General features: G+C 37.2%; 2 long non-coding RNA genes across 4 annotated transcripts in view; both read right to left on the reverse strand.

The window, feature by feature from the left end:
- The window catches only part of LOC122917689, a 412,577-nt gene that overhangs the window by 241,339 nt on the left and 145,501 nt on the right, over positions 1-25,737 (reverse strand). The window lies entirely within an intron of this gene.
- LOC122917698 lies at positions 23,444-24,828 on the reverse strand. The gene is made up of 2 exons (XR_006386441.1): positions 24,753-24,828; positions 23,444-23,750 (listed from the first exon to the last, which is right to left on the reverse strand). It is a non-coding gene; the product is annotated as an uncharacterized LOC122917698 (long non-coding RNA).

A 25,737-nucleotide genomic window follows, 5' to 3' on the forward strand; every position in this document is an offset into this window, starting at 1 on the left:
CAGTAAGAGTGACCCAAATGGAAAGTACCATGGTATTTCAAAGAAGGGAGATATCACTATGGTCTGCATGGTCAAGAAGCCTTCACTGAAGAGAAATAAAAGGGGTGAACTTAGTAAATAAGGTAAAAATTAGTGGAACCTTCATGGTACTGTAGGCAAAAGAAAAAAATGACAGAAGCAGGAGAGTGCATGGCCTTTACCAGAATATTCTTTGACCTGATTTGCTTACTCCTCCTTTATGGGAGATCAGGTTGGAAAAGTACATCGAGGCACAATAGTAGAGAATTTGGGATGTCTGACTAGAACATCCAAACGTATTATAGAATAGCAGTCACATTAATACATTGATTTAATCAGTAAATACATACTGAATGACTATGAGAGGTGCTAAGTGCTAGAGATGATGCAGTGGAAAACAAATCCCTGTCTTCATGGATGGAATTTATATTCCATCCTCACACCTAATTGCCTACAGAGGTGCAGCAGGTAACAGAAGTAAGCCAAAGAGTCAGGGTAAGTCATGGCATGCTTTGAAGTTGAATTCTGTGTCAACCTCAGTGGGCCACAGGGTGCCCAGATATTTGGTCAAACATTATTCTGTGTGTGTTTGTGGGGTGTTACTGAAAGAGATTAACATGTGAATCGACTGAGTACAGCAGACTGTCCTTCCTAAAGTGAGGGAGCTTCACCCAATCAGATGAAGGCCTGAATAGACCAAAAAGCCTGATTAATGGAACTGCTGTGTGACCGCCTTGGAACTGGGTCATTGGGTTTTTCCTGCATTAGGATTCAAACTGAAATATCGGCTTTCCAGGGTCTTCAGCCTGCTGACTGCAGATCTTAGGACTTATCAGCCTCCTTAATCATATAAGCCAGTTCCTTATGACAAATCTCTTTATACACACACATATACACCCACACTTAACAGCGAGAGACAGAACCAGTGGTGTGTGTATATATATACACATACATATATGCATATACACCCACACACCCTATTAGTTCTGTTTCTCTGGAGAATCCTGACTAATACAGGTGGGGATGAGGGAAAACTCTAAAGTGCCTGCCTGGGTGCCTGGGTGGTTCAGTTGGTTGGGCGTGTGCTTTCAGCTCAGGTCATGCTCTCAGGGCCCAGGGATCGAGCCCCACATCAGGCTCCCCGCTGAGCCGGAAGTCAGCCTGTCCCTGTCCCTCTCCCTCTGTCCTGCTTGTTCTCACTCTCTCTCAAATAAATAAAATCTTAAAAAAAATAAAATAAAGTGCATGCCTTACTCCAGCTGCTGGCTTCATGTGAGAATGGGACCCACTCTGCTAGACCATTATTTTTCAAGAAAAGCCAGAAACCTGGAGATTTTTTACTATCTCAATTTTAAAGTACTGACAACAAAGTTTAAAAAAAAAATGTACATCTCATCAGCTAAGCAAAAGCTATCTAAAAGTTATATGCATCCCAAGGACCCAACTCCTTACTTCAGCTTTAGAAAATTAAGAGGCAATAGAGGTTTTCTGAGCAGGATCATTCTTATGTCAGTGCATGTTAAGAATTAGAAGACAAGTATACTAAGGACTCAGAGACTAGTTAAAGGGTCCTTGTTAGGGACGCCTGGGTGGCTCAGTGGGTTAAGCTCTGCCTTCTGCTCAAATTATGATCCCAGGGTCCTGGGATCAAGCCCCTCATCGGGCTCTCTGCTCACTGGGGAGCCTGCTTTCCCCCCCCACTCTGCCTGCCTCTTTGCCTACTTGTGATCTCTCTCTCTCTGTCAAATAAATGAATAAAATCTTTAAAAAAAAAAAAAAAGTCCTTGTTATAACCAAAGTGCAAATGACGAGAAGTCCAGTATAATGTTATCATATTGAGACGAGAAAAAAAGGAACACTTGAAGAAGTGGTGCTAACAGACAGGGATGAGGAATGAAACTTGTCATTCTAAGAAAATGTTGATAATTAGGCCACTGGCAGAAGTATTCCTTCTCTGACCACGACAGCTACTTTTAAGTTTCTGATTTAATTTCCTTGACAAAAAAAAAAAAAAGGACGCTTACTCTGCTATGTACTTTCTTGTTAAACCAACACTAGTTAATTTATTAGGTATACTTCAAAACTCCATCGGCCTGAGAAGTAAGTTGACAATTCACTCATGGAACAGCCTTCCCCAAGGATTCAGAAATCTAGGCTTCCTTCTCTTGAAGATATATTACATCAGAGGGCCTCTGAGTCCTTCCTTTGCTCTGGGTCAGTAGAAGGTAAGGAGCCTACAGAATTGATCTGGAAGTTCTGATGGGCCTAGTCTGGTAGAAAACCACATCACACTTCATCAAGTAGAACTTGGTCACAAGGCCTGACCCAACTGTAAGAGGTGAAGAAGTAATTTGATGGACAACTAGTGAGGGTGTCCTACTAAAGGAATAGGTATTTATTCTTTTTTTTTTTAAGATTGTGAGAGAGCTCACAAGTAGACAGAGGGGGGTGGGAAGCAGGCTCCCTGCAGAGCAGAGAGCCTGATGTGGGGCTTGATCGCAAGACCCTGGGATCATGACCTGAGCGGAAAGCAGAGGCTTCAATCCACTGAGCCACCCAGGTGCCCGGTATTTAGTCTCTTTGAGCCTATTTTCTCAACTATAAAATGAAAGGTTTGGATTTGGTACTTTCTGAGATCCTCCCAGTTTATTAAGTTTTGTGTTGTTGTTGTTGTTGTTGTTGTTGTTGTTGTTTGAGTGGTTTCTTAACCAGTAGTGGAAGAAAGCAGAGCAGAAGCCAGAATATTTCTACCCTTTATTTATTATAGGATACATGCAGAATAATGTCCTGTGCCTTCTTAAGACACCTTATAACATTATTCTAACTGATGAAAAGCAATGTTCAAATGATGTATTTCATGGCATCTTATTAGCAATTACTATAACACTGATCACAAAGGATTTACATCACATATTTCCTTCCTGTATTTCTAGATAACCACAGATCTTTCTGTAGTAATGACAAAGAGTATATACAAAAGGATAATGTACTTCCTTAGACTTTTACTTAATTAACACTGAATGGAATTATGCTTAGAATAAATAAAAGATGAACAGCTCTTCTTTTCATTCTTATTCTCTCTTTTCCTAACAAAAATAATTTATAATTTCAACTTTTCCTGCTGCTTTTCCAAAATCCTAGTTTTAAACCCAATCAAAAGATGCTAACATATTCCAAAGTGAGAGAATGCTTTGGATTCTGTACTACTCCTGTCTTCTTCATCTTTAAGAGATTTTAAGTCTTTTCTTTCCCAAGCTGCCAGTTACACTGAATTGTTCTGAAATGTGAATGAATTTTTTTTGTGTAAATATGAACTTCCATCGACTACAGCAACAATAAGAACTTCACACTTGTCATTTACTAAAACCTGCCTTTTGAGCCCTGTCAGTCATGGGCCTCTACATGTGTGTTTCTTGGTTGGAGCAGTGTTGTTTTATGGCAGCTTCTGTTTAGGAATTCATGTTGCTACTTGGCATTTATGTAGTTCAGCTGTTAGAGAGTCAGAGTAAAAGGAAAGAAAACATGCAGGAGTGAAGATTTCAGGAGCGAAGAAGGAAATAAGAAAGGGCTCTGGGTTATGAAATAACAATGCCAGCCATGTGGCAGCAGTAAACCACAGGCACACCCCCCTGGTTTAAGACAGACAGGGTAGCAGAGCAGACACAGCTCACACCCATCCTGTTGATCTGGGTGGCCAAGTGCTATTATAAAGGGCAAGTGTTGCATGAAATATTAGCAGTTACATTCAACTTTCCAGCTTTTTCATTCCTTTACAACACTGAGCTTGATTACAAGTGCCACTGAGTTTAGATGTGCTTAACGCGAGACAAAGAGACTCTGGAAAAGACAGGCATGCAAATGAAATACTAAATACCAAAGTATTCTTTGGTCCCTAACCAGAGTTGACAGAACTGTGGAAGACTCATAATGTGGGCTCAGATATGCCCAGAAGATCAGATATTTATCCAACATTTATCTGCATAAAACCACATCCCTTGGGGGCTCTTGCTTTTTAATGGGAAGATAATAGGAGTAGGCTTTCTCTGGGGTTCTCAGACACTTTGAGCTTATTAGTCTTAAGTCACTAGGAACCTTGCATCTAGAGATTTTAGGTTCAGGGAACAAACTTTTTTAGAATACGTAAACAAAAAACAATGTAAATTAAATTTCACCCCTTTTCCATGTAACTCCCGGAAAGGTAATATAGGTTCTCAATCTGGTTTAATGGACATCTTCTATTTGTGCTTGCCAAGGAGAAAATATAGTTTTCTATGGGTTCTTCAGAAGATGTAGCTTATAAAAAGAGCTAAATAGAGGTAAAATTAAAAATGTATAGAAGTTAACAAATTTTCTTCAAACAAAAATAATTGCTTCCATTCTACAGGTGCTCCACATCTTTAACTAAATAATTTGAGACTTGTGTGTAATGCATTTTTTTTATTTGTTGTGAAGTCCATACCATAACATATCCATGTTTTATTAGTATTTTAATACTGGTATATTAATATTTTCATATTATCTTTGTAGAAAACCTCTCTAAAACAACCAAATGCAAATGACTATGAATAACAAATGATACCATCAGACTTTGAGATATAAGGACAACATATTTATAGCAGATCTCATTCATTTTTAGCTTTTCTGGCACATACATATATTTTACCTTCATTTATGCTCACCCATTTTAGTTTAAAAAAAAAAAACCTTCAATCTAATAACTGAAATGGTATATCCATTACAGCTAAAATTATCCACACATGTATGTGTATTGATAGTGCCCAATAGTAAGAATGCTTTGTATTTGGACACAAGGAATAATTTCTTATACCTAATATCTCTTCACTTAAAATGGAAAAAAAATGACAACTAAGGGTATATACAGCAATTTTTCAAGCACTTACGGTTTCCTTCTTTTAGTAATTTGCCAAACCAGAAGAGTAAATTAAATTGCCTTGCTTTTCTCTTCCACACTTAAAAATGTATTTCCACAACTGTTAGAGACTTAGTACTTTATTGTTTTAATATAACTAAGTGGTTAAATGAGGCATAGAGTCAATCAACTTTGTGTTTCAAAAGCTCAGCAACAGAAGTATTCTTAAGGTAACAAAATACTAGATGACTTAAAAAAAAAGTTAATTATCAATTAACACCTCGGTGATTCCAAAAGAGGTATGAGTTAGACATGAGACTAGGACAGGATCTTGAGCACAGTGTTATGCTAAGCATGGTACAATAGTGGGGATTTACTGAGTTTTCTTTTCCAAAAGGAGCCAACGGTAAAGTTCTAATTGACTATTAGAAATAAAGTCTTAAGAGATTTAATAGGGACGCCTGGGTGGCGCAGTTGGTTGGACGACTGCCTTCGGCTCAGGGCGTGATCCTGGAGTCCCAGGATCGAGTCCCACATCAGGCTCCCAGCTCCATGGGGAGTCTGCTTCGCTCTCTGACCTTCTCCTCGCTCATGCTCTCTCTCACTGTCTCTCTCGAATAAATAAATAAAAATCTTTAAAAAAAATAAAATAAAAAAAAAAAAAAGAGATTTAATACATGAACACTGTAAAAGCTTACAAACTAACATGTACTCATAGCTTACTTTTGAAACTGGCTAGTGCTCCAGCAGCACATCTACTGCGGTAAGAACAATCTTAAAGAGGATGAGTGTGGCCCCCGCACCGAGAACATGTACATTCATGAAAGGATCTGAGTATATCAGTGAGTGCCAGGGACTAAGGGAAGTGGTGAAAATACTGACTACAAAGGACCACAGTGGAACTTTCGGGAGGGTAACAAAAATGTTCTGTATCATGATTGTAGTAGCGGTGATATGACTGTGTTCATTTGTCAAAATTCATCAAATTGCAGTCTTACAGCTGGTGATTTTATTGTGTGTGAGTTATAGCTCAACAAAGCTGAAAAAAGAATTCTGACTCTTTCATCCCATGCACTAATTTGGATAATACAATTTCATGAAAAGCACAGGGACTTTTCCCCTCTATCCTTCTTTGCTTAAGGAATTCAGGCATGGCAGAACCAGCAGATCTTTTAACAATTTATCAAACTCTTCCAATCAAGTACAAATTCACCATATTTAGATATTGAAATAAGTCATTATTTCAATGGGGTATCTAATAGCTGCTTATCATTAAACAAAAGGAAATAATGAGAAAACATGGAAAGTATTTTTTTTTCTTTTTTAAGATTTTAAGTATTCTCTACACCCAATGTGGGTCTTGAACATACAACCCCAAGATCAAGAGTTGCAAGCTCCACAGACTGAGCTAGCCAGGAACCCCTGACTAGAAAGCAGAATGATCAAGCACTAGTCATGTGCTGTTCTCAAAAAAAAAAAAAAAAAAAAAAAAAAAAAAAAAAAAAAGAGAGAGACTTTAAGGACAAAGTCTTTCTTCAAGATAAAGATTAATCACCTTTTGATCACACCAAGATCTAATTTCCTTCTCTAATCATTCAAGTTAAAACTCTGAAACAAATATATACGCATGTTATGCACATAAAATGAGTATGTGTTTTTCTGTCTCCAATACATGCACTGAGGACAACAGAAGGTTGTTTGATGAAATCAAGAATGTGGAAAATGTTACTTTTGTCTTTTCTCCATCCAGACTTTTTTTTTTTTTTTTTGGCAGACCAGTCTGAAGAGGTGGGAAAAAATGAAGCTTGAAGAAAAGAAAATTGAAGCTAAAAACAACAGAGAAGATTGATTAACCCCATGTTATCAGGTTAAGTGTCAACAGCAAGGAGCTACTGGGCTTCTGCTGTGTTTTCCTCTAAACTTTCAGCCTTACATCCGTCAAACCTCAAGATAACTATCCATCATGGAGTCAAAGTGGCGAACAACTGTGTGGTCCTTTGATAAAAGACAGTGTCACAATTTGTCTCCTTCTCTTCCCACAGATCGCCTCTAATGGGGTAAAGCCAGGCCACAACAGCTGCAAAGAGCCCAATGACATTCTTCAGTATAAAAGAAATTCTCGGAAAATACGTACAGCAGGAATCTAAACAACCTTCAGAAAGTATCTAAGCTCAATGATTATTTACTTGTTCTATGACAATTATGTTTGTTCTTCCTAGACACTAATGTTGATAAACCACTTTTTAAGTATAATTAAATGGCAGGATTGTGATACACTTAAAAAATGTGATGATCTTAACAATCCCCTGAGAGCTACAATGCAGCATCTATATAACTAAGCAACATTTAAAAACTGTAGATGGACTATATTAGCATTTATGCAATGCCTATAAGGAGGTAACTCATACATTTAGATGTACAACAGAATATCATCTATGCCATTCAAAAATGGAGAGCCCCATCCTCTCTGGGGAAAAAAAAAAAATCAGCCTAAATAACGAAGTATGCTTAGTAGTATAGAAAATGACTACATCATAATATTAGGAGAAAGAACGCAAACTTTTAAAATATGAGTTATGATTACAATTATGTTCCTAAATATTCATGGGAAAAAAGTGTTTGAAGGTTTATGAAACATACCAATTGGTGTACTAGAGTAGTGAGAATATGGACAATAATTTTTTTCTGCTGTGTTACTCCTTCTTGACATTTTTTTCTCTACACACTTGAAAACTAACCAGGTTTACAATAAGACTCCCTTCCCTAACATTCCACATCTGCAAATATTGGTTTTTTAAAAATCACCAGCTCTGAATCATCACCAGCAAAGAAGAGGTCATCTCAAGCTGACCTGTAACTATCCTATTATGGGCCAACAGATCTCAGCTTCTTGAGTAGGAATAGCTCTATTCAAGGACAGTGAGAAAAAAGTAATCCTAGGTAACTGTTCTGACACTTCGTCTTGCCACTCTGTCTTTCCAGTGGAATGCAATTAAGTGGAAATGAGGGAGGAGAATTAAAGATTTATGTAATCAGTTCAGAATCTCATGGAACACCCTGATGACCAAGCAAAGGAGTTATTCTGCTCCATCCTGAGCACATTTCTCCCCTTAAGTTATAATATAAATTATTTTGCCTTCACATCTGCTCTTGGAGTTCATTTTAGACTGATTTTATGTGCATAAAAATATTTAAGAGGGAAACACTGAGTTTCCCTAGGCTTCATGCCACCTTCTGAGAAGATAGTCCCTTAGCCCATATATGTCCCCCAACATTCTCCAGCAGTCAGGGTATCTGAGGTACATTCTTTATTGTCTCAAAGGCATTTTAGTGTATTAGGTTTTTACCAAAATGCAGATACCTATTAAGGAAGTGTAATTAGCTAATATCATTTTCAGTTAACATTTTTCTTGGGAATGGAAAAGGATATGGGGAAAGGAAAAAAAAAAAAAAAAAAAAAACCTATGAGAATGAGACAGCGGCTATGAAAAAGAACTGCCAAAACGGAGAGAAGTTTATTGAAGGGGAAGGGAGGAACAAAGCAAATGAAATCTGTTGCATTCACCATTTGATCCTGGGCCAATCCTGTTGATCCTTGTTGAGTAAAAAATGTGAACTTTAGAAATGGAACAATTTGGATTCAAATCCTATCTCTACCGCTTAGTAATTGTGAGGACATAGACCAGTTACCTAACCTGTCTCAATAGTGTGTTTTTCCTTACCGGCCAATAAGGAAAGTAACATATACTTCATGAAAATATTTTAAGTAATAAATGAAATAATTATGCATTTAACCATGTATAATCAGAACTTCACATATGTTCATTACTATTCCCTTTATTTTCCTTTCCTTCTCATTTTCTTCTGCCAATTAGGGATACAGTATACTCCCTAAATCCACATTTGCAGTGAGTTTTGAAACCCTACTAAAGATAGTTAACTAACATGACTGTCTTTACAGCAGTCAAGACCAGATTTCCAAAGGCCATGCTGGCTCCTAAGGATTATACTTTCTGTCTCCAAGAGAAGATCCAGGTCTGTTTTCTAGCTCTTTCAGTAAATGACATAGAAACTCCACTTGTATACATCTTGGATGAAGAATTCAAACTGCCTGTTCCATACTAATCTGTTACAGAACGTAATGAGCTTCCCAGATGTGGGCTGTTTGAGAGAGGAGCCACATGCAGAGATCAGTAGAGACTCTCATCACGAGCCCCCAGATGAGGCCTCTAAAATTCAGAGGGCATCACAAAAAAAAGCTTTGAGAAGCCTGGCTATGAGTGTGTAGTGCCCACTAACTGTCCCAAATCTAAAACTTTACTAAACCTGAAAAACTGACAAAAGATGTTGGTTCTTAATTAGCAACACATATACCCTGCAAACTGAGGAAAAAAACAGTTCTAATTGTAGTGTCTTTGGTTTGTCACATACAAGCTGTTTGGAAACCCCAAATTCCAAAGCATTACAAAAAAAATCTTCCAAGGGTGTAGAGTTAAGACATAACTAGAGTACAAGCCAGTTGGGTTTATTTTTTTTTTTTTAAGATTTTATTTTATTTATTTGAGAGAGAGAGACAGTGAGAGAGAGAATGAGCGAGGAGAAGGTCAGAGAGCGAAGCAGACTCCCCATGGAGCTGGGAGCCTGATGTGGGACTCGATCCCGGGACTCCAGGATCTCCAGGATCACGCCCTGAGCCGGAGGCAGTCGTCCAACCAACTGTGCCACCCAGGCGTCCCTGGTTGGGTTTATTTTTTAATTTTTTTTATTTTTAGGATCTATGGGTTAGAACTAAAAACAGCTCTAAACAACAATCTGTGGCATATTAATTGCTTTGTACCTAATCTTCTCATGAAGTCAGCAGGAGTTTTGCCACTGAAGAACTATGAGAAAGATGGTTTCTGCTAGAACCAAAAATTGCCACCAGCTATTCCAGTTTGATGGAAAAATAAAGTCCATATTATGTGTAATAATAATCCATAAGCATGTTCTAACACAGTTAGCATGCAAGCATTATTCCTGAGTGATTTCAAATAAAAACAAATGTGACTCAACCTTTATACATGGATAATGATGAAATCTGGGTCTATTAGACTAGAAATAGAATGAAATTCCTAACATAAAAAACGAGGGATACTTTGTATGTCCTTTTTCTTTGCTTTACATTTCAAAAGCAAAAAAGGAAAAAAAATTATTTTTACTGAAGCTTTTCCATCCATGAGGAACCACTTCACACACACCCTAATACACGAACGTATCTTCTGAAGTGCTAAGCATGTGATATACATGATAAAGCATTGCTATTCCCAGAAATATGGCTCTAAAATAGTCATATGTGACTATTCAATGAAGAGAGTGTTTAGGATAGCCCAATTTGAGAAAGCTGTGTTACAAGATCAGATTCTATTTTTAGGCTGGATTTTTCTAGACAGATGTTGAAAACCCATAAAGAGGATTTTAAAAGTGTTATTACTGGTAAGTTATTGCACCCTTAATGTGGTCCGTACTGTGGCAATAGAAGCTTCAGGAAAACATCTTTTCTTTCTGTCTCTTTCTCTCTTTAAACTTTATTTATAGCCTTGCAAAAGACTAGCATTCACATAACCCGCCTTTGCAGGCGTGCCAGAAGATTAATGATATCGCAGTGTTCTTGAGAACAAAAATGTGTCTACCACTGTGTTGAATAATCTCTCCTTTCACACATTAAAAGTGAGATGAGGCCTACTTTAGAAAGCAAGGACAATGTGTCGCAAAGAGTTAGTTGGCTTAAAGACATACCCGTATTGCTATCCTGAATCACAAATTGTTTTCATGCATGTTATCTCGAGAATAAGAAAGCTTTTATCACCCACCCTTTTTTTTAATTTACATAGAGCCTCAAAATCTGACTTTTTCCAGCATTTTTTACAATCTGTTGCTTGTAAGAATTGAGAATTTAGAGAAAATTGTTCATTGTGACCTCTTTTATGTCTACTCTACTGAAATTGAGCTAACAAGAGTGAAAATGATTTAAAGATTTAAATGATAGATGTAGTCACTTATGTTAAAGTTACTTTTGCTTAGTTTATAGTAATAATAACTCAATTTTTATTAGAACTTTTTCTGATGCCATGCACCATGCTAAGTGTTCAATATATGTTATCTAATTTAATCCTTGTGAAAATCAAGAGATAGTTACTACTATTATCACCCCTGATGGGGGGACAATTTATGTTTAGAGAGACACAGGACTCACCCTAAACCACTCCTCCAATAAATGACAGGACCACAATTCAAATCCAGGTTTGGGGAACTTCAGTGTCATGCTCTTAATCACTATGATACACTGTCTCTTGGGCAATATTCGTTTAACTAAACTTTTATTCAACCAGGTAATACTAAGAGACTGCTTATAATGAATTTTCAGAAAATTCATCACTGGTATTTAGGTATATGCTATATACCAGTCACTGCCACTGGCCTTTGGAATCATAAAAGTGAGTAAAACAAAATTCTCCCCAAATGTATATGGGGCCAAGAGAGCCAACTTACTAATCATTCAGAGTTTTCTAAATCCTCCTAACCTCATATAAAACATTAAAATGCACTCACATCTCACATTTAATATAATCACATAACTACATATGAGTTGTGTTACATTTGCTTGAGATTATTTTTATGGGCATTTTAATAGTCATTAATTTTTCAGGACTTATAGCCAATATATGTTTTCTCCCGAGTCCCAGACATTTTTACCCAGGTTCTCTGCCTATAGTACCTTGGCCCTAATAAGAAAGGCAGAAAAGCAAACTAGGAAAGTGACACAACATGGTAAGAAAATAATACAGGTATGTGCAAAGAATTATGGGAGCCAAAAGGTATCACTTCACAAATTAAAGGACACTGAAGGAAAATCTTGGGGTATGAGTAGGAGTTCATCAGGTAACAAAACCCTCATTTACAAAGCTATCAAGCTACAAAAAATATGATATATCCAAGAAATGTCAAGTAATTCTATATGAATTAAGAACAGTACTTAAGCAGCACGATACAGGATAGAGATGGAGACTTACAATTCAATGTATTTTCATTGTACATTTTCTTTCATTGGAAAGAAATTTTAATATACATTAAACTGAAAATTGTTTCTTTACTATACTGAACTCAGCAGCTTCGTATCCTCTAAACATAATATAAATTACAATTTTTTTTTTGCTGATACTATTTTATTGCCAATTTCCTAAGAGAACAACACTATTTATTAAGAATATTGATCCATCAGTATTTATAAATCTGGGCTACTATACTATATATATGTACATTCATGCTATTTATAGTTTATATCATATATACAGTATAAATATTCATCATGTATGTAAACCATGTACCATAAATATAGTATACATAAAGAATAGTAAGTACAGTGGTGCGTGGGTTATTCACATGGTTTAGCATCTGCCTTTAGTTCATGTCATGATCCCAGGATCTTGGGATCAAGCCTCACATTGAATTCCCTGCTCAGTGGGGAATCTGCTTCTCCCTTTGCCTCTGTCTCTTCCCTGCCTTATGCATGCTCTCTCTCAAGTAAATGAATAGTAAATACAGAGTGTGTGTGTGTGTGTGTATATACACATATATATGTATACATATCAGGGATTATATATAAGCTTTATGTCTACAACCTTAAAATTTCTTTATTAAATTATGGAATATATCTAACAGAACTGACCAAATCCTTTATTTCCCATTAAAATTTTTAGGTGAAAAACCTGACCCCCCCCAAAAAAAGTCTTTGAGGGTGAAACCATCTGTGCAAGTGAGGAAAATCTTAGTTTGTAAACTTTTTTTAAGTAGTTCTCTTGAAAATATTATGTTAAAAATAGGTGTTTTCTTTAATAATTTAGTTCAGTAGAAGGGGAAGATAAAACAAATAGCTCAGTAAAGGAGTCACTGAATTGAGTATCTTTTAAAATGCTGTAGTAAAGATGCTATTATATATTTTTTGGTAGTTAGAAATGGGGGGCGGGTCCTGAGAACAAGACCAACTAAAATAATAAGCCAACCAAACGGAATACTACTACTACAAATTCAAAGCTGTCATGTGAGAACTCTTGGTCTAAATGAAAATGAAAGATTATGGAATTGGAAGGTTATCAAATAAATGAGTTTTTACCTTGTGAAGTAGTAGGAAAAAGGGTGAATAATTTTCAAACATAGGCTGAAAAAAATTAGGACACACAATGCAAAAGAAACTTAATATGAAAAAAAGTCAGAGAACTGAGAAAAATTCTCCCCTTAAACTACGATGTGAAGGCTTTAGACCTATGCTTACTAAAATAAATTGGCTGAATAAAATACAACATGTATAACTATTACCTGACAAGACTTGGATTGCTTCCCAATGCCTAGACACTTATCCTGAGACTGACACCATATTAATTTATGTTATAATGGCATCAAATGGGGCATCATCCCAAGATCACAAAATTCTGGGCCTTAAAATCTTACTCCTAGATTACTCTTTGTTTATTTACACTGATGTTCTAATAAAATTCTTTATTTTCTCTTTTTTTAAAAAACAAAATTATGAGCTTTGACCCATTTCTTACTATTCTTGTTTGAAAGTCACAGCTTATTATACATACACTTATATATTTTTATTCTTTACGTACTAAATGACCAACATTAAGCTACATGTTAAGGATATAACCTTGAAAAATATGGACATGAGGGGTGCCTGAGTGGCATAGTCGATTAATCATCCAGCTATTGGTTTCAGCTCAGGTCGTGATCTCAGGGTCATGGGATTGAGCCCCATGTTGGGCTCTGATCTCGGAGTAGTTTAATTGGGACTCTCTCTCCCTCTACCCCTCACCTCTGTTCTCTCTCTCGCTCTCTCAAATAAATAATTGTCTTTAAAAAAAAGAAAAATATGGACATGATCCTGTTGGAATTTAAATCCAACAGGGGCAGAGAAGTAAATAAACAATTGCAAAACAATATAATACATGTTATAATAATTAAAAAAAAGTAAAGGGGTTATGAGAAATGTCAAGAGAAATTATTTGGAAGAATCAATTTTGCTTCCTAGAAGAAATAAGATCTAAACTAAGACCTAAAGCATAATTATCAACAGAGACAGAGAAGGGTGGGGAAATTGGGGAAAAACCCAATTTCTGCTATTTCAGGCAGGAGAAACAGCATGTACAAAATGCCAGAGGTAGGAAGGCATGGATTCTACTGAGGTGTGAAAACTGGAGATAAGCAAAGGCTTGTTCACACACAGCCTTATACAGCATGTCAAGGAAACTGAGTATTTAAACTGAAGTAGGTAGTTAGGTTTGTTCTGTAAAATCATCCACTATCTTCTATGTAGAGAATTGAAGACAAGACTAGAGGTAGGGAGAGCAATGGTAACAGTGTTGTAGTAGGTCAGGCAAGAGGCAAATTAGAGGACAGATAGCTGAGATAAAGATTAGGAAATATTTAAGATGAAAAATATGTAAGACTTAATATCATATGTGGTGAGCAGAGGGAAGAATGAAAGAAACAAACATAACCTTCAAGTTTAACGAGCAGCTGGGTAAAGGATGGTACCATTTAATGGGTTGGGGGGGCACCTGAGACAAGGAAGATGACAAGTCCAATTTTCAACATGTTGAGTGTGAAGTTCATGAGGGATGCCTAGTAGGCTGGTGGATATAAAAGTCTGATGCTCACAACTGAGGTCTAGGCTAGAAACAGAAATTTGGAAGTAATCAGATTATAGGTTCTGTAATAACTCAAATCCTAAAACCAAGAAAGATTAGCCAAGGGAAATGGATAGACCAAGAAGAACTAAGTGACGAAGGTCGAGTCCTGACAAAGCCTAACATTCAGGGAATGAGAAGAAAAGGAGCACTCAAAAAGGACTACAGAATTGATTGCAGAGAAAACTTGATGGAAACAAGAAGAGTGAGAAAAGAAAGAGGAAGTGCTCAAAAGTGTCCAATATGGTTGAGAAATCAAGCAAGGGAAAAAAAAAAAAAGAGAGAGAGAGAGAGAAGTCAAGCAAGGCAAGGATTTAAGAGGTGTCTATTCTCCTTGCAGAGATTGTTTGGTGACAAAGAAGATAGACTCTTAGCATATATAAAAATACATATGTAGGTATATACATACATATACACATGTGTATGTCTTTACACACGCTCATTCAATTATCATAATAACATCATCTAGTAGGTACTGCTAGTATGCTTTTATCAAGATGAGAAAATGGAGACACAAAGAAGAGACAATTTTTCCAAGGTTACACAGCCAGGAAGTAGTAGAGCCAGAAATTGAAATTGGTTGAGGACTTGAGTGGGAGGTGAAGGAATATAGATTGGGAGTGCAGATAACTCCTTCTAGCAATATCACTGATTTTCAAAGATAGTTTTGTCTGGGCAGATTGTCTCTGCTTATCAGGTTCAAACTATGTGGTGAATACTACCCAAATTGCAGACTGACTTTTGAGATAACAAATGGCTTGTGGAGAAATGCTTTTAAAAATCCAATGTGTTCAAATGGCAGTGATAACAACATGAAAAAAATTTTTTTCCAATGTACCATCTCCATGAGTTTCAAAAACAGTACACTATTGTTGCTTCTTAAACCTAAAACAAGTGAAACCCTGCCTGGAGCTACTCCAAAAATCATTCCAACACAGTTTTTCCAAAGGATCCATCAAAATAACTGGAAACTTGAACGATGAGTTTTAATTGTTAGTATGTCTTTATGAAGTACCTATTACATATATGCATTGTCTGTTTAGAGTGTTGTCCTTCCAGAAACATCTTTAGGAAGCCAGGACCCATTTGGTCAATTCATGCCACCATAGGAAATTAGTTAAATGATAAATTGTCACAAAGTTGAAATTTCTTAATACGGGCGAAATACCACCGATTCGTGTGGAAGAGAAGAAATTCCTCCATAATTTTCTTTTCATTTCCAAATATTTGGGGAATATTGCATAGCCACATTCATCATCTGCTAGCATCTTATTATAAACCATTGTCGGATGAGAAACCACATTAAAGTATTTGCTATTTGCAGGATTTACTACTCTAGTATAAGTAAGTTTTAACATGGTATGACTGAGAGCATAATTATAATTAGAAAATCTCTTTTTAAACCAGATTTAGAAACAGAGTGATCACTGGAGTTAAAAAAAAAAAAAGATATTTAAGTAAAATTATTTAAATTATGAGAGGCCAGAAGTTTTTGGAAAGTTTAGGAAACCATCATTCAATTACAATATTCAAAATTTGGTAGTCTGTTTTCTGTTTCTTCATTTAAAAAAAAAAAATCATATCCGGAAAAGAAAACCAATAGTGTGTATGGTTGCCTCAACATTTTTCTTTGGCCAAACTGCTTGTTTTCCATAACGGAATTTCCCAGTGATAGTTTCATGAACTTTATTGCCAGGTTAACTAGCCAAAGACATTCAATTGTCCCCCCTCCAAACGAAGACTTGAAGTAATGCTGAACACAACGAACATGAAATTGGGAAAGACATTGATTTGGTTTTAACCACAAAAGGCATAATACTACTTAGACGAGCCAAGATTTTGGAACAAAATAAGTTTGTTTCCAATATTCTAATATGTTACATTGGCCATGTCAAAATGAGGTTACATTGTCCCTAGGACAACCCTGAGATTCCTGAGGCACTCCTCCAAACCTCACTGTTCTACTAAACATGAAGTCTATCCTGCCACCTCGGAAAGAGATTATAGTGCCCTCCTCCACTGACAAGAGACATTTTAGCAGTTGTAGCCCTGTGCTTGGCTGCAGGCCTTATTTTAGCATTAGACACTGGATTTTCAAAGGTTATCTTTCCTAAATTAAAGGAAGAGTGAGACTGATGATGGGAGGGCTCCCCTAGGCTGACTGTGGTCTGCTTACATAAGATTCTGTAAGTTTCCCAATAAGAAACCATACCTTCCAGGTGATAAATGGGTCAAATTCACAGAATATTAAAAGTGTGGGAGGCAGGCTAGGAGAAAAGAAGGCTTTCCTGCTTTCTATTTCCAGAGTGTAGTTTAACTGGGATACTCACAAGATTTGGTCTAAAGAAAGAAGGAAAGACATGAAGTAATAGAAAAGTGCTAACATAATAACTAGGAAACACCTCTGTGATCTCTTTCTTTTTATTTTTCTACTACTAAGTGTTTTTTGTACTTTCTTCTTTATTTTTAGCCACTTCTCCCCTCCTTTCTATTTGCCCTAAGCTGTCCCCTCATAATGTGAAGTACACATAGCTGTCACTGTGGTTATGTGATCCAGTGAGAGCTGTATATAAATCCTTTGATTCAGACAATTACCATTAGATTCAAACACAATTACCCAGTAGATATCTGCCTTATATGAACTCCCACTACCCACAGCACAGAAAATTCACTTGTACCTTTATTGGAATAACCCTTTATTCCAAGGGTTATTACTAGGACCAGATAAAAACAACCTCCCACACCATTTTCATTCTAGAATCAGGAATCCTCACTGAACATACTTGTTTCCATTCTATTCCCAATTCTCTTTCTCTTCTGGCTGATAAAAAACTGAAGTCCTGGGTCTCAGGCCAAGTTCCAAGGAGTATAAAAGAACACAATAAAGAGGAGAATTGAAAAAACAAGTTTCCATGTTAGTCTTGATAAAAGAGGAATTGCTATCTAGCTTTCTTGCCTCCTAGTCTCATCTCCCTCTTATGTTAGTGAAGGAGCAATCTCCTTTTTGCTTTCTCAGTAATAACCATCAATCTTACCTATCAGAACCTTTCTGCAATATCCTAAATTAGCTTTAGTTTTTATAATAAAAGTTGGCATGGAGTCTCTCTCTCTCTTTTTTTTTCTTCCAGAAACGGTATATGCAACTAGAAACCAGGTTTCCTCAAGTCTACATTCCTCACTCAGTAATGAGAATTAATAATCCACTTTGCCTCAAAAAAGCTAAATGTTCTATCATCAATATCTTCTTCCATTTTCTAAACAGAGACTCTTGAGGACACTTAGTGAGCACACTAAGACTACAGAATCAGCTGATGCTAATGCCTTCATAATGGTTCATTACCTATTTCCCTTTTCTTCTAGCTTACTTTGTCAATTTATTTAAAGCACCTGTTTTTTCAACCAACTACATTATATTGTTGGTTACAGCAGCAAGACCAATGTCAGAGACAAGTAGATTCAGGGTGGCTTAGCTCTGTATCCTGACTGATATGACTTTCATTCTTTGTCATTTTGTCAGAAGCATCTCAAAACCCAGAAAGAAGCTATAGAAACCAAACAATCTATCCCTCTGTCTTCATACTGTTAAAAAATTACTTTTCATATTTGAGGCACTTGAGGTCCAAAGAGGTTAAGGGACTTTATGGATGTTCCTCTGTTAACAGTAAAAGGCAACAAATAGCCCATACGTCCACACACTGTTATGGATAATACTGTATGCTATTTACTGCGTCCACGAAAAAAAAGTAAAATAGCCTGTTTTATGCGGTCTGTAAGTTTGTAATCTTGAAAAAAAATCCATCATCTACACATAACACCCAAAACACTATATTCCAGTGAATCAATCTATCAGCTGTGTGAACTGGAATGAAGGAACAACTTCTCTAAACATCAAACTACGTTTTCATAAAATGAAGAAAATAATAATTATTCTCTTAGACTTTTGGAGAACTAAATAAGTTAATACAGAGAAAGCTCCTAAACAGTGCCTAGCATGTATTAGGCATTCAATAAACAGTAGCTATTATTCGTCACCAAATCCTGGTGGTTTAGATATTAAAATAATTTCCCTTACAGTTTGAATGAGATGTATTTAGGAAAAATAAAGGACTGCTTTAAACTACAGGTAGTAAACATGGAATATTAACCCAAGAAACCATAGAGGCTAGATACATAAGCAGCTACCTAAAGGGGTTATATAAACATGGCATTAACAATTGACAAAAAAGAATAGAGATTGATGTGAGGTTCCCTGCTTGAAGTTGACAATAAAAGATGAAAACTTTGTTCTCGGGGCGCCTGGGTGGCTCAGTGGGTTAAAGCCTCTGCTTTCGGCTCAGGTCATGATCCCGGGGACCTGGGATCGAGCCCCGCATCAGGCCCTCTGCTCAGCAGGGAGCCTGCTTCCCCCTCTCTCTCTGCCTGCCTCTCTACCTACTTGTGATCTCTCTCTCTGTCAAATAAATAAGTAAAATCTTAAAAAAAAAAAAAAGAAAAGAAAAGAAAGAAAAAAAACTTTGCTCTCTTACCAACGTGCTTTGCAGTTATTATCAGATTAAGCATAGCATGGCCCCATTAGATAGCAATGCAGTTTCTCTCACACTGATTGAAGGCAGCCTATCCAAAATCCCTGACTTCGTCAAAACGCAGGTAGGAATGGTCAAAGCTGAGAGGTGGAGACGCCTGTGGTGCAGGAGGGACAAAATACAGCGGGTCCTGGCATGTGCAATTACAGATGTTTTAAGACATTGCTTATGGGGAACAGAGAACAGTAGGAACAAAATCCCTCTGCTATGCTAGTCGTTTTCCCAGTGGCTCCGCGGAGGCCTCTCAGCGTGGTGCCGCACCCACCTGCCTGCGGCAGGAGTACTGCCGTCCCTGGGTAGCCGCTTCTCTTACCTTTCTAATGCAGGGTGTCCGGGTCTCTGTGGTGCAGGAGGTGCTTCAGCCTCACCCCCAATTTCTGGGATTCTCGCAGTGGCGCCTAGTTCATATATAGTTGTTGCTTGTTCTTGGGAGGAGGCGCGAAGTCAGGGACCCTCTGTGGCACCATCTTGGTGACGTCACCCTCCCTCATTCCAGCCGCAAATGCTACAATGGCCTCCCTCAGGTCTTTTATATTTTTAATTTTTTTTTTTTAAGATTTCATTTATTTATTTGACAGAGATCACAAGTAGGCAGAGAGGCAGGCAGAGAGAGAGGAGGAAGCGGGCTCAAGTCCCGGGGAGGCTCAATCCCAGGACCCTGGGATCATGACCCCTCAGGTCTTTTAAATGCTGACTTGCTGACTTCACTGGCATTTAAAAGCGCCACACCGGTTACTCATTTTGCTTTGGAACCATTCTAGCTATCCAATTGTAACTGTCCAGGGCATGCCAATCTTATTCTTTTAAATCCCAAAAGAATAAGCCCCATCCAACGACAAAGTTGGGTTTTTTTTGTTTGTTTTTAAGATTTTATTTATTTGACAGACAGAGATCACGAGCAGGCAGAGAGGCAGGCAGAGAGAGGAGGAAGCAGGCTCCCCTCGGAGCAGAGAGCCCGATGGGGCTCGATCCCAGGACTCTGGGACCATGACCTGAGCCGAAGGCAGAGGCTTTAACCCACTGAGCCACCCAGGTGCCCCCAATGACAAAGTTTTTAACTCTCTTGGTAAACGAGATTCCTTTTCCTAGTGGAATTGGGTTATTTCTACGTTCTACTAACACCAGTACTGAATTATAACAATGATTAGCCGGAATTTACAAGACTGCTTCTTTACAATGACATCATTAGCATTGTAGATCAACATTCCTTTCAGAATGAAGATTAAGGGGTGCCTGGGTGGTTCAGGTGGTTAAATGTCTGCCTTGGGCTCAGGCTCAGGTCTTGATCCAGGAGTCCTGGGATTGAGCCCAGCATCAGGCTCCCTGGTCAGCAGGGAGTCGGCTTCTCCCTCACCTCCCCCTGCTTGTGCGCTCGCTCTCTCTCTCTCTTTCTTTCAAGTAAATAAATAAAATCTTTAAAAAAAATTAAGATTCATATTGGTTTTTAACTTTGTTTGACCTCCTTCACTCTTTGCTGGTTAAGTGTACTGGGCAGAGTGGTCAACCAGTGAGTCCTGGAAAGGCTAATGCCATCATTCAGTGTTCTAATAACCATTTTTTTCCTCATATCAGCTCTTCTGCATGTAGAAGAACAATTCATACACTTGCTAAAGCTAGAAAAGTGAAGCATCCAGAGATACTGCTTTCCAATAAAGTAATAATGTTCCATTAGCTGTTTTGCTGTTACATGTTTTACCACAGATGTCTCTTCTTTAAGCTGCCTTCCCATATGTGGCCCTGTGATAAATTTTATCAGTGGTCAGCGGGACAGGGCTGCAGGCTGGGCAGTAGCACAGTGGCTTTTTATCTAGCTTAGTTCCCCCTGCCATGCCCCCCACCCAAAGCAGCATTTTCTTGGCGTAATTTATGTTGTGGCATTTCTGTCAGTAGATGTGGTGTCAGCAATTTGTGTTCCTAATGGAAGTTTACATGGAAATGAGATACTTAGCCACAGAATAACATTAAAGATGGGATAAAACTAATAAAAATTGTAATGCAGAGGTGTTGGTGCCTGCTCATATATTTTTTAAAATTCTGAAACAAGGATTGTCTTTTGCCAGAAAAGTTTGTTTTCCAAGTCTAAAATACTGGCATATAAGTGGTATGTATAGAATGCACCCATTCACAGTTAAAGCTAAAATTGTGTCAGCACATATATTAGAAGCTTCTACATTCCAGAGGCCTTATAGTACTGTCATAATATTTTAAAATAGGTTTTCACACTAAAAAAATAAAATAAAGTTTAAAAAAATAAAATAAAAGTTCTCTTTCTTTCTTTCTTTCTAAATTTAAAATTTTAGAAACCTGCAGGTTTAACCAAAATCTGTGTTGTTGGTACCTTGGGAAAAATATCCGCATATGATGTATATTTTTGTAGTTAAAAAACTCAGCCTTTTGCAAGTTTTATTGGAGAAATCATTTCACTGATTGAATAATCTTTGTCCCCATACAGTTTACCATAATAAGATTTTCAACTATTCCATGGCAGGATATTGACAGCATTTAGAAATAGCTGTGTGTTGCATTAGAAATGAAATAGAAGCATTGTTTAGACTCCTTAGCCAAATGTCCCTGAGATAGCCCAAACTCTAGAGTTATTTAGACTATCAACTTCTCTAGCTTAAAAAAGGCTTTTACACAAATGTAAAATCCTTATTCATTCTGAGTTGCTACAGACAACAGAAGCAGAGGTAGTGCTATTTCATGTATCTACCACCTCTGTTACTAGCACCTTCTTTTCCTCACAGACAACGTATTTCCCAAGAAGCAAAGAAGGAACACGGACATCAGGAATCCTCGAGACGGAGTTAACCATGTTATCATAGGGAGCTTCCAGCTATTGAATCAGCAACAAGCAGATTTTATCACTTACATTTTCATGTGTTTTAAAGTATTATAAAAATAATGGGTTTAAAGTATTTTTAAAATATCTTAATGACATTTTCCCCTTAACTAAATTTCATGGTTGACCCATCCATCATATGGAGTCTATCCTTAAGTATTCAGTACTATTCTGAGCTGAATGTGAAATGATAGTTCTTTTATGCACAAAGATGTTCAGAAGGGGAGATTTGCTTCTGAGAATGATGCCTGCTTTTCTGAAACAATTTTCCTCCAGTCAAACTGGCAAGAAAGACCTGAACTCCATTAGTTGAAAATTTTCACCCCTTTGAAGTGATTTAAGGACCTGTCCTTAGTCATTTTGATTAAAGATGAATGTTTTGAAATTCAGTCCCTATATCCAAGGTGTATCTACCAGAGTCCTGCTAGAATTTTGAATAGACAGCAGAGCAGCATACATACACATACCAAAATGCCAATATATGTATTCAGTTTTGTAAATACACCTTTAAAAATACTTCACCATATTTAGCCACTCCTAAATATGTATTTACACAAGTCTACACACTGTAAGTGTTTACCTGGGAGACAGGAAAGGTCTCTCTGGTAAATAATATGGGTTTTATAGCCTTTCATGAAGGAATTTTTTGTTTGCTATGTAAAAAAATCAGCTCCTCTCAGTTATAATTTAATAAAATTTTTCTTTCCCTGTAAATTTACTGCATAGCACTCGAGGTAAAGCCCTGCAATGTTTAAAAAAAAAAAAAAAGACAACACTGGTGTTATCTTTGGGTACAGAGTGGCTTTGATTCATTTTGCTAAAAACTACAGAAGGTAGAAAGCTTGAATATGATTTCTGAAAACCAAACAAATAAAAATAACCTGTCAGATATATTTTTGAGCTAAGGCTATTGAGTAATTACCTATTTTTTCAAGTTAAAAAGAAATCAAAATCTTTAGGAAGATCAAAATGATTTAAACTACTTTAATCTGAATTTTCTAGGTCATTAATTTAATTGTATACTTTATATTACATGAGTGGGTATAGGTTAAACGTTTTCAACTGATAAGCAAAATTGTGTTAAGGCCAATAGATGAACAAATTCTTAGAGAAAAGCAGCATTGCCCAGTACACCAGTCCAAGGACAGGAAATGTTCAATGCATGCTCTTAGCTTGAAAATACATGGCCTTGAGCAATTGAGTTGATCTTACTTACGCTTTTGAATTTGTAAATTAGGTTGTGATCTACCTAGAGCTAAAGAATGATGGATCTGTATTCATATATTAGGTACTGAATATTAATAGAGGAAAAAATATGTTTTTAAAGAAGACACGTTTTCCTTTTTTTAATTGAAAGATACAAAGTGAGATAGAACATGATGCTTGGAATTAAAGAGACGCCCTGTTATTTGATAGATTCTCACAATTTATTCAGCCTCACCTTCCCCATCTTCACTCCCCCCTTAGAATCTTAAGGCTTTTGAAATCACCTAACATTAAGCAAGTGGCCCCTGACTTTCATGAGCCACTTTAGGGTCCCAGAAATGGACATGGCTTAATTTGGAGTCCTTTAAAGTTTTGGGGGAGGTTCTTCCAGAAGGGACCTCTATCCTAACCAGCTCACTTCCTCCTGGAAGATAAATGTGCAGGATTTCCAGCAGCTTGTCTCTGGAACCACTGAAGATTTTCCTGTCATCAGTGGACTTAGAGACCTACAAGAGAAGAAAAAAAGAGAGAGGCCCCTTACATGAATTCTAAAGACACTTAATAAGTTACAGCTTTACGGTTAAAGGACTCCTCTTCTCTTTCTTTGTTCTGGGTCTTTCAAGAATTTTCTCTTTCAGAATTATTCTGTGCATGGGTGCTTGTGCACAGAATATATACAAGTTTGATTTACACTGAGAAGGTGGGAAATATGGCCATTTTTGGAAAGTCCAGATATGGAAACATTGCAAGCTTTTTTCAGGATAGAAACATATCAATTTTTTTAATGGGCCCAATTATTTCACCCTCACATAAAATGCCCTTTGAAATTTGTCAGTACAACACAGGTGCTTCTATACCTTCCTATCCTATCTCATTTCTAAACACAGCTTCGAGGAGATCAAGTTTACACACACACACACACACACACACACACACACACAAGCAGATGAGAAAATGTTTACATCTCATATGCAGATGTCTTAAAGCACTTTACTTTTAAGACTTTTTCTTCCACTATTCTTAAATTGTTGAAATATGTGCTATCATATAAGATTAAAACAATCCTTTAAAATGAAAATATGATTTGTTTTACCTTTAAATGTACTAGAAATTTAAATACAATGATACCCTTGATGAACATGGAACAGGGGGTTTGACAAACTAGGTCACTAATTCAAATCTGATTCAGAGAGCACAGAATATCCTAGAGCCATCCATTAGGAGTATCTAAACTGAATTCAACAAATAAATATCTGATTATCTTTTTACACAAATTTTATACCTATTCTACCAATTGAAATGGAACATAATATACTATTCATGTATTCAACTTACACTTTTGAAAACCATTCTGTATCATCTCACATAGTCACAAAACAAACAGAAAATCCATTGTGTGTCAGTAATACCCACACATGTGCACTAAGAGACACAAAATATTCCCCACCTTCTGAGTATGAATCGGGGGGATATTATTCTCTCAGCTATCACCCTAGATCCTCACATACCTATGGACATGGCAGGTTAGAAGGATGACTCCTGCGTACAGCAAATCCACTCTGGCCGTGGTGAATTATGTCCCAGAGTACTGCAAGAACTAAGAGAGGAGCAAAATCACTGACCCTTACATTGGAATCATAGCCTGTTAGAAGAAGCACTGCCTTCTGTCTCTTAGTATCTCTTAGACATTAGAGAAAATACAATTTCTGTTCAATTACTTCTGACCTGTCACTCCATGCCTTATTGCCATTAAGACTCAGGCACAAGTTTAGAGAGTCAGAGTACATGACAAATACCTCCTACACTAACAATGGCCTCTCCATCTCCTTGCCTATTTTCCTGGAAACCAACATATGCACTTTGACCCTCTTTTCTAAGGATTCCTTTCTGAAGCTATGGCAAGATTTCAGAATTCCCGAGTTTGGACAGAGGCTGAGACCCACATCTTTTGGGATGAAGAGATATTGTGAAGGAGGCTCAGCTAGAATTAAATCACAATACTTTGTGTGGCTGACGAATGTAAAACTCCTAGATGACAGTCCTAATCCAGTCTGTGCTGGTTAAATCAGTCCTGATGCCGTGGTGCTTAGTTCTTAATGCTACCTTGTAAGACTGCACAGTATTCACGGAAGAGAATATGGGGTCAAAAAAGAAATACAACCATATTCTACAGAGTGCAGTTGAAAGCACCGGGACTGCTCAGAAAAAAAAAACAAAAATAGAGGGAATTTGGAATTCCTTTCAATATTTGAATGACTGTAACACAGAAGATGGAGTAGGCTTATTCTGCAGCTTATTCTGGCCGAAGATAAAGAGCTTCCTATAAGTTTGTGCTGTCCCAAGAATGGACTAGCCTGCCTCAAGAGAACCTAGACAGCATCCAGCACAGGCTAGATAGCCTCCTGGGAGTTGGGCTGGATGACTTTGGAGCCTCTTCCCAATGCTGAAGCTGAGTGAATCTATAAAACCAACCCAGCCAGGAGAGTTTCAAGA

Source organism: Neovison vison, chromosome 1, assembly GCF_020171115.1.
Source record: "Neovison vison isolate M4711 chromosome 1, ASM_NN_V1, whole genome shotgun sequence".
NCBI lineage: Eukaryota > Metazoa > Chordata > Mammalia > Carnivora > Mustelidae > Neogale > Neogale vison.